Source organism: Narcine bancroftii, chromosome 1 (genome assembly GCF_036971445.1).
Source record: "Narcine bancroftii isolate sNarBan1 chromosome 1, sNarBan1.hap1, whole genome shotgun sequence".
In the NCBI taxonomy this organism is placed as follows: domain Eukaryota; kingdom Metazoa; phylum Chordata; class Chondrichthyes; order Torpediniformes; family Narcinidae; genus Narcine; species Narcine bancroftii.
Window position 1 is genome coordinate 237,911,845 of NC_091469.1, and position 14,965 is coordinate 237,926,809.

Below are 14,965 nucleotides of genomic sequence, written 5' to 3' on the forward strand. Positions count from 1 at the left end.
CCAACTTCCCAGTCATTGCAATTTCACCCCCAGATGTTTGATAATATAATTTAATGAGGGTCAAATTGCTTTCATGCATGATTTCACTTGAAAAGCAGACAGCAACAAATTCAACGTCCCAGTTGTCGTTCATCTACAGCTTCCATTATTCTCAGTGTCAACGTGGATCAACAATGATTGAATAGTCTCTCTTTAAACTCTCACCAATAAAGACATCCCTCGTTTTGGTACCAGATAAGCAACGCATCACATCGGACGAACGATGCCGCTTTGAACCATCGCTAAATTATTGCATCCCCTCATGTTTGACTGCTCTGCTCCTGCTTTGGACAAATCTGGCACCAAGATGCTACTATCAGCATTTTGCAGCCCGATTCCAATTTTCAACTTGCACTCGTCACTAAAATACCAGATAAACTTTTAAATATTCATCATCTCAATATTAACAGCACTTTTCTTGGGCTTTCACGGACCAATCAATTCGCTTAGGAGAGAGAGTTACCATGACGCTCTGCAGAGCAAACAAACAAGCTCAAACTACAAAGGCTGTACTATAGGCTTTAATTAGCTTACAACCTGCACACGTTAGTATCCCTTCTGGCTCCATGTGTTCTACTCCTACCCAAAGGCCGGCATGAGCCTTTATATGGGGCTGGTGATTGGCCAGTCTCCCAGGTTACCTCCCTGAAGGGACAGTGGGTAGCCCCCTGCAGTTGACAGTGCAGGAATGCAGACAGGCGCAGGCAGTCACCAGCAGTCCAGTGGTTGTATCACCACATTCACACAAAAGTCAGGGAGGAGAAATTTAAAAGGACTGTCCACGGGGCTCTGTGCTTTAGCGGATCGATCAAATTGAAATTCATTAGCAGGAACAAATAAAAGCGAAGCAGTGACAAGCGTAGAGACCATTGTTGAGCACGCTCCCAGTGTGTATGGGTGTCCCAGTGGAGAAGAGTTATAGAAACTTTGGCTCAAGAAAGTTTCAGCGAAAAGAGGCTGAGAATGAGCTACAAGTAAGATCTTATCTTAATAACCCAGTCAGTAGTGGAGATGTCTCCGAGACTGAACCAAAAAGAGATAGTCACACCCAAGAGGCAAGAAGACCAGTAATTGGGTGACAATGAGGAGAGGGTAGGGAGGGGAATAGGTAGTCAGCGCAGGGCACCCCTGTAGGTGTTCCACTCAACAATAAGGATACTCTTTTAGATTGAGTGGGACAATCTACCAAGGACTAGTCATAGTGGTCAGGCCCCTGGCACAGTTTCTGGCCCTTCAGCTCGGAATGGCATAGCAAGGGGGTGGGGGTTGGGGGTATATACAGGGAGAGTGATAGAGTGATTTTTTTTCTCCAAAATCAGCACATTTTTCAAACGTGCCACCATTTCCCTCCCCCCACCCCCTTTCCCGGCCCGATGACGCCGACACCACCAAACCCCACCCCCGGTGAAAAATCAGTGCAGCCTACCATTCAACCACTGACTCACCATCTGGTATGGGTCGTGGTGCCCTTTTTAAGGTGCTCACTCCCCTGACATTAGAACCTGGCTACACCCCTGCTAAGAAGGGAAGAGGGGAGAATAGTGATTGGAGATTCAATAATTTGGAGATTCTGTGAACATGATAGATTGTCTTGGATGGTACGTTGCCTTCCAGGGTGAGGGACATCTCAGATTGAATCCACAGCACTCTCTAGTGAGAGGGTGAGCAGCCAGATGTCATGATCCATCTTGGTACTAATGGCATAGACAGAAAAAGGGATGGGGTCCCGTAGAGGGAATAAGGGAAGCTACGAAGGAAGCAGGACGTCAAGGGTGCAATCCCTGGATTGCTGCCTGTGTCACGTGCAGGAATACCATGTTATGGGAGATGACTGCATGGCTGTAGAGTTGGTGCAGCTGGCAGCAGTTCAGATTCAGGGATCATTGGGACCTCTTCTGGGGAAGGTCTGACCTATGAAAAGGACGAGCTCCATCTGAACAGCTGGGGGCCAAAAATCAGGGTGGGCAGGTTTGCTGGAGCGGTTGGGAAGGTTTAAATTATTTTGGCAGAGGGATGGGAATCACACTGAAAGGGCGGAAGATTCAGCATGTAGCAAGATTGTGAAGAATGGCTGGCAAACAGCAAGGTGAAAGTGTAAGGTTAAAGATTTAACTTGGGCTATTTTGCTAACAAAATTGAAAAGGGCTGATGAAGGTCTTGTATTTAAATGTCTGCAGTGTAAGAAATGAGCTTGATGATCTTGTAGCACAGCTAGAAGTTGGCAGGTATGACATGGTGGCCATCTCGGAGTCATGGCTGAAAGATGACCACTAAATAAACAGATGGTTGGCATGGATGGCGTAGCAGTTAGTGCAACGCCTTTACAGTGCCAGCAATCGGGACCGGGGTTTGAATCGGGCAATGTTAGAATAGTCTGGAGGTAAAGGTTATGGTTAGGTTGATTCCAGGTTGAATGGGAAAATAAGTTGGAGATTCCCATCGCTTCAGAAGGGCATCAGTCATCCTGGTGTCTAAGAGTAGAGTGAGCTGCCTCAATTACTATTGTCCAGTAGCACTCACATCCACTGTAAGGAAATGCTTTGTGAGGTTGCTCATGGCCAGAATTAATACATACCTAACTAAAGGACTGGATCCACTACAACTTACCTCCCAGCACAACCACTCCACAGCAGAGGCAATATTGCTGGCTCTCCACTCAGCTCTGGATCACCGAGACCACAGCAACTCATACATCCGGCTGCAGGCTACAGCTTAACTTTCAACCCCATTATTCCCTCAGTGCTGGTCAATAAGCTCCAAACCTTGGGCCTCTGCACCCCCTGAGGAAATTCGGTATGTCACTGAAGCCGCTTGAAAACTTCTACAGGTGTACAGTGGAGAGGATTCTGGCTGGTTGCATCACAGTCTAGTACGGAGGTGCCAAAGCTCAGGACAAGAATAAACTCCTGAGAGTTGTTAACTTGGTCTGCAACGTTACAGGCATCAGTTTTCATTCCATCAAGGACATATACAAGAGGCAGTCAATTAAGGAAGCAGCCTTTATCCTCAAGGATCCCCACCACCTGGCCTATGCCCTCTTCATTCTGCTACCATCAGGAAAAATGTACAGGAGCCTGAAGACTAGCACTCTTCACCTCTGCCATCATACTCCTGAATAAACAATGAACCATAGGCACCACCTGACTGTCTTTTTGTTTCACTATTTTTACATTAACCATGTTTAAAAAATAAATCAATGTTTGCTCTGTGATGCTAACGCAAAATTTCGTGATGTGCTCATGACAATTCTGATTCTGAAAAACAGGCTGCTACTGGATCCCAAGAAAAGGAATTTATTGAATGCCTTCAGGATGGCTTCTTTGAACAACCGGTGGCTGAGCTGACCAGGGAAATGGAAATTCTGGATGAAGTATTGTGTAATGAACCAAAGCTGATGAAAGCTGAAGGTAAGGTCACACCAAGGAGGCAGTGATTATTATATGATAGAATTTGCTCTGCAGTTTGCGAGAGAGAAACAAAAATCGGAGATGTCAGTAGACCAGTGGAATAAAGGGGACTACAGAATATAGAGGCAAACGTTCATTGGAAAGGGGCACCAGCAGATAGGACGGCAGAACAGCAATGGCTGGAGTTTCCACAAGAAATAAGGAAGGACCTGGACAGGTATGTTCTAAAAATTAAGAAATGCTTGAATGGAAAAAAAGACAAGTACGGCTGACAAGAGAAGTCAAAGCAAATGAAATGACATCGAAGGAAGGTAAAATTAGTGGAAAAATAGAGGGCTGGGATGCTTTTTAATGTTGTTAGAAAGGAAAAGATTAATTGAGAGAAAGCTAGCAAATAATATTAAAAAGGATACTAAAAGCTTTTTTTTATGTTAAGAGTATAGAAGAGATATGGGATTGATAGAAAGTGGCAGTGGAGAAATTGTAACGGGAGACGAGATGGCAGAGTAACTGAATGAGAATTTTGCATCAGTCTTCACTGTGGAAGACATTAGCAGGTTACTGGAGTTTCACGGGTGTCGAGGAACGGAGGTGAGTGCAGTCACAATCCCCAGAGAGAAGGTGCTCGGGAAGCTGAAAAATCTAAGGGGAGCAAAGTCTCCTAGACCAGATGGATTATGAAAGGAGCTCAAGAGATTGTGGAGGCATTCATAATTATCTTTCAAGATTCAATAGATACTGGCATGGTTCCAAAGGACTGAAAAATTGCAAAGATCACTCCACGATTTAAAAAGGGAGGGAGGCAGCAGAAGGGAAATTATAGACCTGTTAGACCAACATCCATTGTTGTGAAGTTGTTGGAGTCGATTGCCAAGGATGAGGTTATCAAGTACCTGGAGGTGCATGACAAGATAGATTCAATTTCAGATTTATTGTCAAAGTACATGCATGGCATCATATACAACCCTGGGATTTTTTTTTTTTTAAAAAGTCAGCATGGATTCATCACAAACCTACTGCAATTTTTTGAGGAATCCATAAGGCTAGGAAAAGAAGACTTTTGACAAGGTGCCACACATGAGCCTGCTGAACAGGACAAGAGCCCATGGAATTACAGGAAAGATACTAGTCAGGGTAGAGCATTGGCTCATCAGCAGGAAACAGGGTGGAAATAAAGGGATCTTCCTCTGGTTGGCTACTAGTTACCAGTGGTGTTCCACAGGGGTCAGTGTTGGAGGGCCACTTCCTTTTACGAGGCATGTGATTTGGATTTCGGATTAAGTGGCTTTGTAGCCAAGTTTGCAGATGATGCAAGTTAGGTGGAGGGGCAGGTAGGGAGGAAGTAACAGAGGGACTGCAATAGATTAGGAGAATGGGCAAAAAAGTGGCAAATGGAATACAATGTTAGCAAATGTTCAGCCATGCACTTTGATAGAAGGAATAAAAGGGCAAGCTATTGAGATGGACAAAAGTTTCAAAACTCGGAGGTACTAAGGGTCTTAGGAGCTCTTGTGCAAGACAACCGAAAGGTTTAACCTCCAGGTTGAGTCAGTGGTGAAGGTGAATGCAAAGAGGAATCAAATACAAGATGTGAGGTTGAGGCTTTCAAAGGCACTGGTGAGGCATCACTTTGAGCATGTGGCAGATTTTGGGCTCCTGGTTTAAGAAAGGATGTTCTGGCATTGGAGAGGTTTCAGAGAAGAGTCACAAAGATGATTTCTGAAACAAAGGGATTAGCATGTGAAGAACATTTGAATGCTCTTGGATTGTACTCCTTGGCGTTCAAAAAAATGATGGGGACCTCATAGAAACAATATGTATGTTGAAAAGCCTGGAGAGAGTAGACGTGGCAAATTTGCTTCCCATGGTAGGGGAGTCGAGGACATGAGGGTACAACTTCAGGATTAAAGAGCGCCCACTGAAAACAGCGAGGCAGAGGAATCTCTTTTGCAGAGAGTGGTGAATCTCTGAAACTTGCTACCACAGGGAGCTGTGAAGGCCAGGTCATTGGGTGTATTTAAGGGAGAGATTGATTAGTATCTGAATTGTCAGGGCAACAAAAGTTATGAGAGAAGGCAGGGGAGTGGGCCTGAGTGGGAGAATGAATCAGCTCATGATAGAATGGTGGCACAAACTCGACACGCCAAATGGCCGACTTCTGCTCCTATGGTCTTACCACTACTCCAAATTCAGACACACAGTTTTTAAAACTTTACCTGGAGCCCTTCTGTACATCAGATAAATGATGTGCAGTTCACAGTTCAATTTTATATACCATTGAAATGCATCCAAGTAACAAGAACTTGCTCGATTTCCTGCACACAGGAAATACCCCTGCATCAAGCACTTCCAGATTATTAATGTTAACTGATACTAACTGGAAGTTTCTGGAAGCTGTTGACTTATATCCAGTTACCACAATTACTTTTTTCCCCAAGTTCCAAGTTAAATTCTAAAGATTAAACCTACGTTCTCCCATCAGTTCAATTCTCAACCTTGCATCCTGTTTGGGACTATTCAATGGAACCATTCCCCGTGTGTGTTCAATTGAAGTACAAATAAGTCATGGACCAAATGAATGGCAGAGAAAACTTAAGGTAGTTTAAAAAAACAATTTGGCCTTGGCCAACGTCTGGTATTTCTGAACAATCTCTCAAAATCACATTGTAGTATCTCTTGCATCGAGTTTGGGCGAGGCCATCTTGAAATCCATCTGTCGTGGCATTTCTACCAATGTAACTGCATTATCCTTCATGATGCTGTACAATTACCTCCAACTTGCCAGATACATATTTTTATAAGACCATAAGATCTAGGTGCAGAAGTGGGCCATTCAGCCCGCTGCACCATTTCATCATGAGCTGATCTATTATCTCACTTAACCCCACTCACCTGCCATCTCCCCAAAACCTTGGATACCCTGACAATTTATCCCATGTGCGGCTTAGTAAGAACAGGAAAGTCGGTCAGGAGGCATTTCAAGACTGCTCTTCCACCAAGTCAGAGCATGGCTATTTCAACCTGGTACTGCTGCCATTTTCTAGCTGGTTTTCATTATCCTGGATTCCCCTTTGATCAAAAGACATTCCCCAGCATGGAATATGTTCAAGGCCTATTCCACAGCTCTCTGGGATGGAGAGACGCATAAACCGATGTGATCAGAAATTCCTCACCTATCCACCTGAAATGGGCAACTGGATCATCACTGTTCACTGGCACAATGTTCTGTGAAGGGTACAGTTACAGTGGAAGAAAAGCCACGACGGATCGATTTCAAGAGGCTCTCGCCCAAACTCTACTTCAATGCTGGTTTTGAGAGATTGCTCGGAAATGCCACGTGTTGGTCAAGGTCAAATTACATTTTGAGCAATCTGCTAACTATTTTCTGAAAAGAAACATGTAGCCCTTCCTTGTCATTCAGTTGGGCCATGACTGATTTGCACCATGGTACCTCGTTCTGGATTAACCGACAAGGAGAAACATCATCTTCACCTTCACCATCAAACTCCTTCACCATCTTCGACGAGGTGAGCTCTTCTTTTCTTCGAAATACCAAAGAACATCGTCTCAACCACCTGAATGTTTCCTTCTGATGTAGCCCCCTCATTTTCAGACTCATGGGGAATTGAATAGACTGCATTCTTTTCCAGCCATTTTGGACAACTGCACGTGTAATCATAAAATTGCTGCTACTTTACTGAATTTCATTCAGAGTGATCATTCTTCTTCACACCAATTGGGCGATCTTTATTTGTCTGAATGTGTCCATGTCAAAATCTGCAATCTAAGAAAGGAGCCACCACTCATATTCAGTGAAATGGATAAAATAAAATCACACAAACCTCCTCAGCAGCGCTAAACCAGGATGATGGACAGCCATGCTTTTGAAACTAACCGCTTGCACCAAGAAGAAGTATTAAAATTAGGATTATGCAATAGACTGGAGATCAGAGGATAAAGGGGTTGGAAATGATTGCAGAGTTACAGAGGAATGAAATAAAGATATTATTTAAACCACTCACAAAATTTAAGACCATAAGTAGCTTAAGAATTAACGACTTGCTATTTGCTGCTTGTGGGAAGAGATGCAATTGCTTCTGACGGAACATTTATCCTTGAGAAATTCTATCCATGAAAACCGGTCACTCGTGATGAAAAACACTGCTAGAACAATTGTTTGTAATATGTAAATGTAACCACCATTTCACAAATGGTGGATCCATTGAAGGGTTTTCCATCTGCAAATTGCCAATGCAAGAGAACGCACACCCAAAGAGGCCCAGCAAGTCTCTGATATCGAGGTTTAAAAAAAAGTGATCATTGTTGCTGCTCCAGCTTCATTTGGAACCACCCTGCAATTTCTGAACAATGTTCAAGCCTTAATCCAAACTTGATCAGCTGCAGATGAGAGAGCAAATTATGTCCTACCCATCACATAACACTACAGATCTAAAAACAATTCAGACTTTGTATTTTACATACAGCTCGCCCATGATGCCATTTAGAAGACTAATCTACCTGCCCCTTAAATAAATGATGTGTCTTTGTTCTTCCACTTCTTGCATTCAAAATTTTCAAACTGCAAAGTGGAATAATATTTTAACTATACTATGCTTGGGTGATTGAAGTTTACTGGCTCAGCTATTTCAGATGAAAGTCAAATCAACCATGAGTGTGACAATCGATTTGCAGGCAGCAAGATCCGATAAAGGCAGAAGGCTTTACGTCAATTAAATTTGTACAAGACTTTTCAGTTTTGTGTTCAATTATGATCATCAATCCAGGCCTGAGAAACTAACCACTGAAGCTGCCCAATACCAAACTCTGGGACTCCTGCAATCTTACCTCCTTCACAACATTTAAAAAGAAATGACCAGCATACACTTTAAACACTAGATTACAAATTCCAGCCAAGTGAAATATATGTTCGTTAAAAGTAATGAGGAAAAAATGTGACCACAATCTAAAAGGTCATAATGCACGTTCCCAAATTAATCATGATAAAAATCCTGCAATCATTTCAGAATACCACAGACAATAATTGGACATGGTGGAGATAATAAAAATGCAAATTGGATGTAAAATGCTTTGGAGCATCCTGAGGTTGTACAGGTCAAGAAGAGTACCATAAATTCAAGGAAAATATTTCAATGGAAAAGGAATAGAAAGGTATCAGAAGTTATGAGGGACTGTAGTGAAGAGGAGAGTGTTGCTCCACTCTCACTGTGGGCCTCTTGGGCCAGGTGGGTTGTATGATGGTGTTGTTATTTCTATACGATGAAAGTTTATTCATTCTATCTGTGAAATATTCATTCTATTTGCAAGTAAAATTGATAGGAATTGTGACTTCAGTTATGGATTTTTTTCCCCCATGCCTACCACATGCCTATTTACAAGTCATATGCCACTTAAGATGACAAAGACTTTGGTGAAGGATAGTGTTTCGATCCAGGATCGTACAATCCATCCCAATGGTGTCATCTCTCCCAGATGGTGTAATCTTTCCAAGAGTCACAGCATAACCAAAGTGTAGAAAGAACATATAATCTTCACGGTGGAGATTCTCAAATGTGATCTGAAGAGAAACCAGTACCCTAATAAATTGGGACAGTCCTGATCATGAAAAAAACAAAATAGTGCTGTTCATGTATATGATGGTAGGTCATGTTTAACCAAGCTGACAGAGCTTTTCAAGGAGGTTACCAGGAAAGCTGATGAAGGAAAGGCTGTAGATGCTGTCTGCATGGACAGGCCTTTGACAATGTCCTACATGGGAGGGTAGTCAGGAAGGTTCAAATGCTAGGTATTAATGGTGAAGTAGTGAACTGGATTTGACAATGGTTGGTTGGAAGAAGCCAGAGAGTAGTGGTGGATGATAGTTTCTCAGATTGGAGGCCCGAGACTTGTGGTTTGCCTCAGGGATCAGTGCTGGAACCATTATTGCTTATCATCTATGTCAATGATCTGAATGATAATGTGATAAATTCGATCAGCAAGTTTGCAGATGACACTAAGATTGGAGGCGTTGTAAACAGTGAGGAAGGTTTTTAAAACTTAGAGGGATCCGGGCCAGCTGGAAAAATGGCGGATAAAATTTAATGCAGACAAGCGTGAGGTGTAACATTTTAGAAGGACAAACCGAGAAAGGACGTACACGGTAAATTCTAGGGCACTATGGAGTGCGGAGGAACAAAGGGATCTGGTAATACAGATACATAATTCCCTGAAAGTGGCATCACAGGGTTGTAAAGAAAGCTTTTGGCATATTGGCATTCATAAATCAAAATATTGAGTATAGGAGATGGAGCATTATGCTAAAGTTGTATAAGACATTGGTGAGGCCAGATTTGAAGTATTGTGTACAGTTTTGGTCATCTAACTGCAGGAAAGATATCAGTAAGATAAAAAGAGTGCATGAAGATTTATTAGGATGCTGCCTGGAATTCAAGAACTAAGTTACAGTGAAAGGTTAGGACATTATTCCCTGGAGTTTAGAAGAATGAGGGGAGATTAGATGGAGGTATTTAAAATGAGGAGGAGGATAGACAGAATAAATATAAATAGGCTTTTTCCCACTGAGGACAAGTGAAATAGAAACCGGAGGGTGAAATGGGAAAAGTTTAGGGAGAACTCCTTCACACAGAGAGTGGTGGGAGCGCGGATCGAGCTGCCAGGTGAAGTGGTGAATGTAGACTGAGTTTTAACATTTAAGAAGAATTTGGCCAGGTGGATGGATGGGAGAGGTACAGAGGCCTATGGATCGAGTTCAGGTCAGTGGGACGAGGCAAAATAAATAGTTCAGCTGTAATGTTCTATCGTTCTTTGATGGAGATTTTGCTTGTTCAAAATAATAAATATTTAACTGTCTAGACAAATAACACTACAAAACCTGAGTACATATTTAATTCTACGATAAATTCTGATTGAACTTTATTTTAAATTTTTGATTGTTTCAAAGTGGACATATTGAACTGAATGAGGTTCATTTACCACTGTCAGTGCCAAGGGTCATAAAAAGAATTTTCACCCTCAATGAGGCTGTTGGCACAATTGTACAATTTCTCATTATACATCGCCAACTTCAAGAAAGGAGAAAATTGGGAGAGGGATTTGCTGAGTGTTATAAAACAATGGAGTCATTTCTGAAGAGCATCAGCTATTAGGATGCCAGAAAATAAATAATAACAAATGCAGAAGGCCAACATGTTCCAAGGTCTCTTTATTTAAAAAAAACCCAATCAGCTTGTGACAGAGGAGATTGAAGGCAAAGGATAATGCAGATTTGAATCCTGCTTAATTATTCTCCAATTTGAAGGAGAGCATATCCAGGAATAGTAACTGACCAAATGCAATCTGTCATGGATGAAGCATCATAATCCATTTCGGAGCACATGCTCAGCACGTTGATCCACTGAATTAGGTCAGATTGCCCACCATTGGAGGCCTCCATTCTGGCAACCAACTGGGGTCAGGACGAAAATCATGGCTCACCGTAAATCATTCCAAGAACAGCTCAAGTTCATTATTGTCTGACTATAAAATATACAACCAGACGAAACAGGGTTTCTCCGAATCACAGGGCGCACGCAAACACAAACTTTTCACGGCACATAATAATCATGGAGATACATGAAAATGATAAAATAAATGTGTACAAATATTCTGCAATAATCTACTCAATAAGAAGCCCAAGGTTGTTGGATACCTTGAATCAATCTTACAGGCTGTGGGAAGAAGCTATTTCCCTGCCTGGCAGCCCTCATTTTAATGCTCCTGTACTTCTGGACATCACAGATACTGTGTGATGGATGGTAGGCATCCTCAAGAAATTCTTTGAGCCCTATTTACGCAATATGAACAGCGTCAATGGAGACCCAGTGAACATTTGCCACTTTCATTGTGTATGCAAGGACTCCGCAGAAATAATTGATTGCTGAGGAATCAGTAACGTGAACAAAAAAAGCAGGACTTTTCTGATAGGAAACAAATACCAGGAAAACAGAAGCAGGAAAAAGTCATGCCTGCCCTACATGACTTGGCTGAACTATCCCGTTCTCCAATCCTCCACTTGTCCCCCATCACCTCCCAATTCCTTTATCCTACAAACGTTTATCTCCACCTTAAATATATCTAATAATCTGACCTTCACCCATACTCGGGAACAGGGAGTTTCAAAGATTCACAACCATCTGAGAGGACATTTTCACACAACTCAGTTTTAAATAACTGCACCCTTATTTTGTGCCTTGTCTTCTTGCTTGTGACTTCCTATAAGTGAAAGCATCTCAACATCTTTACTGTCAAGTCTGCTTAATATCTTAATTCAAAATAACAGTACCCCTCATTTTTTCAAATCCTAAGAATACCGATCAAAACTTTCTGGCCTCTCCAAATCTGACCACATTAATGAAAACGTGTACTTTCCTACACAAGGACTAGGCAGTGATCAAGTAAGCTGATGCGGACAAATTCACATGGACTGCTGGCCATTCATCCAACTATCCATCCCACTGTGTGAAGATTGATGCCCCCTATTCAATGTTCATTTGGTAATCAGGATTAGGCTTATTTGTCCTTTATGCATCTGATGTGATGAGCCATCATAAACTTCAGATTCACTGCGGAAGACTCAAATGAATAGTGCCACCTTGCTTGACATCACTATCCCCAGATTACAATAGATAAAAGTGCTAGAGAAGCTCAACAAGTTGTGCAGCAAGTTTACGAGAAGGCTTACATTACATTGTCCCACTCTTGTGCTAGAGATTAAACCTCTCACTAAGATAAGCCCCATGTATTCAATAGTAAAGCCACCCACCTGATTTGGAATTTTACAAATTCAGGTACTCCCTGATTTACGTCTGTAATTCGGACCAAAGGATCAGTCGTATCTCGGAATAGGCATGTCAGAATTCTGTATTTACCTTCTTAATTAGCACACTGGGGTCCACAGGCTAGGTGCGGTCATCCTGATCCCTGTGCACATGCGCTAGCCTTCAGTTGGTGCATGAGTGGTGGGTTCGCGTATTGAAATTCAGTTGGCGCCTGCGCGAGAGGCAAGCGCCCTAATGATATTGAAATCACACCTGTAACTCACGCAGGCAGCAACCGAACTCATTCAGTAATATAACTTGAGGTGGGGTGGGGGGGGGGAGAGATATACTGTAATTTCTTATTTGATTCTTAAGTATTTGGGTTTTTTCCCCCAAGATCTTTTTTGTCGTACTGAACACCTAAATACAGGACGCACATCAATAAGATTGAAAGAGTGCATAGAAAATTTACAAGGATGTGGCCAGGACTTGAGGAGCTAGAATTTTTAGAAAAGGTTGAATAGATTCAGACTTTATTTCTAGGAATGGTGGAGGATGAGGGGAGACTTGATTGAGGTCACAAAATGATTAGGGGAACAGACAGAATAAATGCAAGTTGTCTTTTTTCCACGGATGCATGGGTTAAGAGTGAAATGCGAAATACTTGAAAGGGGAACTTGGGGGAACTTCTTCACTCAAAGCAGCCAGTGGAAAGTGGTGGATGCACATTGATTACAACATTAAAGAGAAATTCGGACATGTACATGGATGGGAGGGGAATGAAGGAATATGAAGGTGTAGGTCAAAGGGACAAAATAGCTTGGCATTGACCTGATGAGCCGAAGGGCCTGTTTTGTTCTACAGTTCTATGGTTCTTTGTATTGAGAATCAAAATTTTTTGTCATGAACATATCACAAAACTGTTTGTTTTGTAGCAGCATCATTGTTTATAAAAACCACATTACAAAATAAATAAAAATAGTGCAAGAACAAGCAAAAGACAAAGTAAGGCAGTGTTTTTGGTTCATTGATTATTCAGGAATCTGATGGCAGCGGGGAAGAAGCTGTCCTTGTGCCGCTGAGCACTCGTCTTCAGGCTCCTGTACCTTTTTCCCGATGATAGCAGAGTGAAGAGGGCATGGCCTGGGTGGTGGAGGTCCTTGAGTAGAGGCTGCTTTCTTAAGACACGGCCTCTTGAAGATGTCCCCGATGGAGTGAAGACTGGTACCAGTGATGTCACAGGGCAAGTTAACAACCCCCTGGAGTTTTTTCTCTTCCTGAGTGCTCGCACCTCTGTTCCAGACAGTGATGCAACCAGCCAGAATGTTCTCCAAGGTACACCTGTAAAAGTTTTCAAGAGGCTTTGGTGATATACAGAATCTCCTCAAACTCCTTACAATGTATAGCCGCTAGCAAGTCTTCTTTCCGTTTTTGTTGCGACACCACTCAAATTGCTGATCTATTTCCCTCCTGTACATTTCCTCATTGTTTTTTGTAATTACTGTAGTGTTTTCAGAAACTTGGTTCAACTCTGAAATTTCCATTTACATGTGTTTTTTTGTTGTTCTATGTACCTTTTGATTAATGCAGCAGTTCCTGGACAAAGAACTGCATGTGCTTTCTTCATGAATGGTCCAGACACGAAACATTGACTGCCCATTTCTACCATGGATGTTGTCTGACCTGCTGAGTTCCCCCATCAATCCTTTATCTGCTCAAGATACCACCGTCTGCAGGTTGGATATTTCTTTGCTGTCAGTAGTTGTCACAGGGATCAAACCTAGCTTCCCTCTGTCTATATTTGTAGACAATTGAAAACACTGCTACCAACGTGGACGCAGAATGGAACATCACCTGAAAAGATAAAGCTTACTTGCTTTTACTGAACTGATCACCCTACTGCACTCCATTTTCAATAAATAAAAGAAATTGTTAATCTTCCGAATAAAATGGATCCAAGTTAATTGTAGATAATATGCAGCACAGTATGGCCTTGAAATAATCTGGAAATATTTCCATCTATCCCTTATTTCAATGCACTGACTTATGAACCAGTCAGAAACATTTTCAGTCACTTACTTTATTCAGTTCATTTTCTGCATCTACCACTTATTATTAAACTTAAAAGAAATGTGTTGATATTTAAAATAAAAATTTAAAAATCACAATTGATTTCGCATGACAATCAAAATATGTATTAAAAAAGCCTGTCTCTTTCCTGCTGTCCTGCTGTTCAAGTTTAATCATGTTACATACTCTGATTTAATTGATCTTCTTCATTACCTTTGGACAAGTGACTTGCCCAGTGGTTCTTTCATTTCACATTTTTTCTTTCCACTCACATACCACTTTAAGTATTCCCTACGCCAACAGTGCTCTATAAGGGATTGCTTAAGGTGGTATGTGGGTGGAAAGAAAAAGTTTGAAAACCACTGTTTTAATCGTACTTGTTATGTGCACGGTTTCAGAACTCCAAAAGAAATGGGCCAATGACAATTTTTCTCAAGCAAAATATTTCCATAACAATTGGGTCTCAATTGAGAGCAGAGGTTCTCAACCTTCCCTTCCCACTCACGTCCCACCTTAAGCAATCCCTTACTAATCACAGAGCACCAATGGCACAGGGATTACTTAAAGTGGTCTGTGAATGGAAAGAAAAGGGTTGAGAACCAATGGACTAGTTGCAAGTTATTTCTTAACTGCAAG

The 14,965-nt window shown here is 41.9% G+C and overlaps 1 protein-coding gene across 14 annotated transcripts in view; it reads right to left on the bottom strand.

The window, feature by feature from the left end:
- LOC138740513 (casein kinase I) overlaps positions 1-14,965 on the bottom strand; it is a 488,373-nt gene that overhangs the window by 369,507 nt on the left and 103,901 nt on the right. The window lies entirely within an intron of this gene.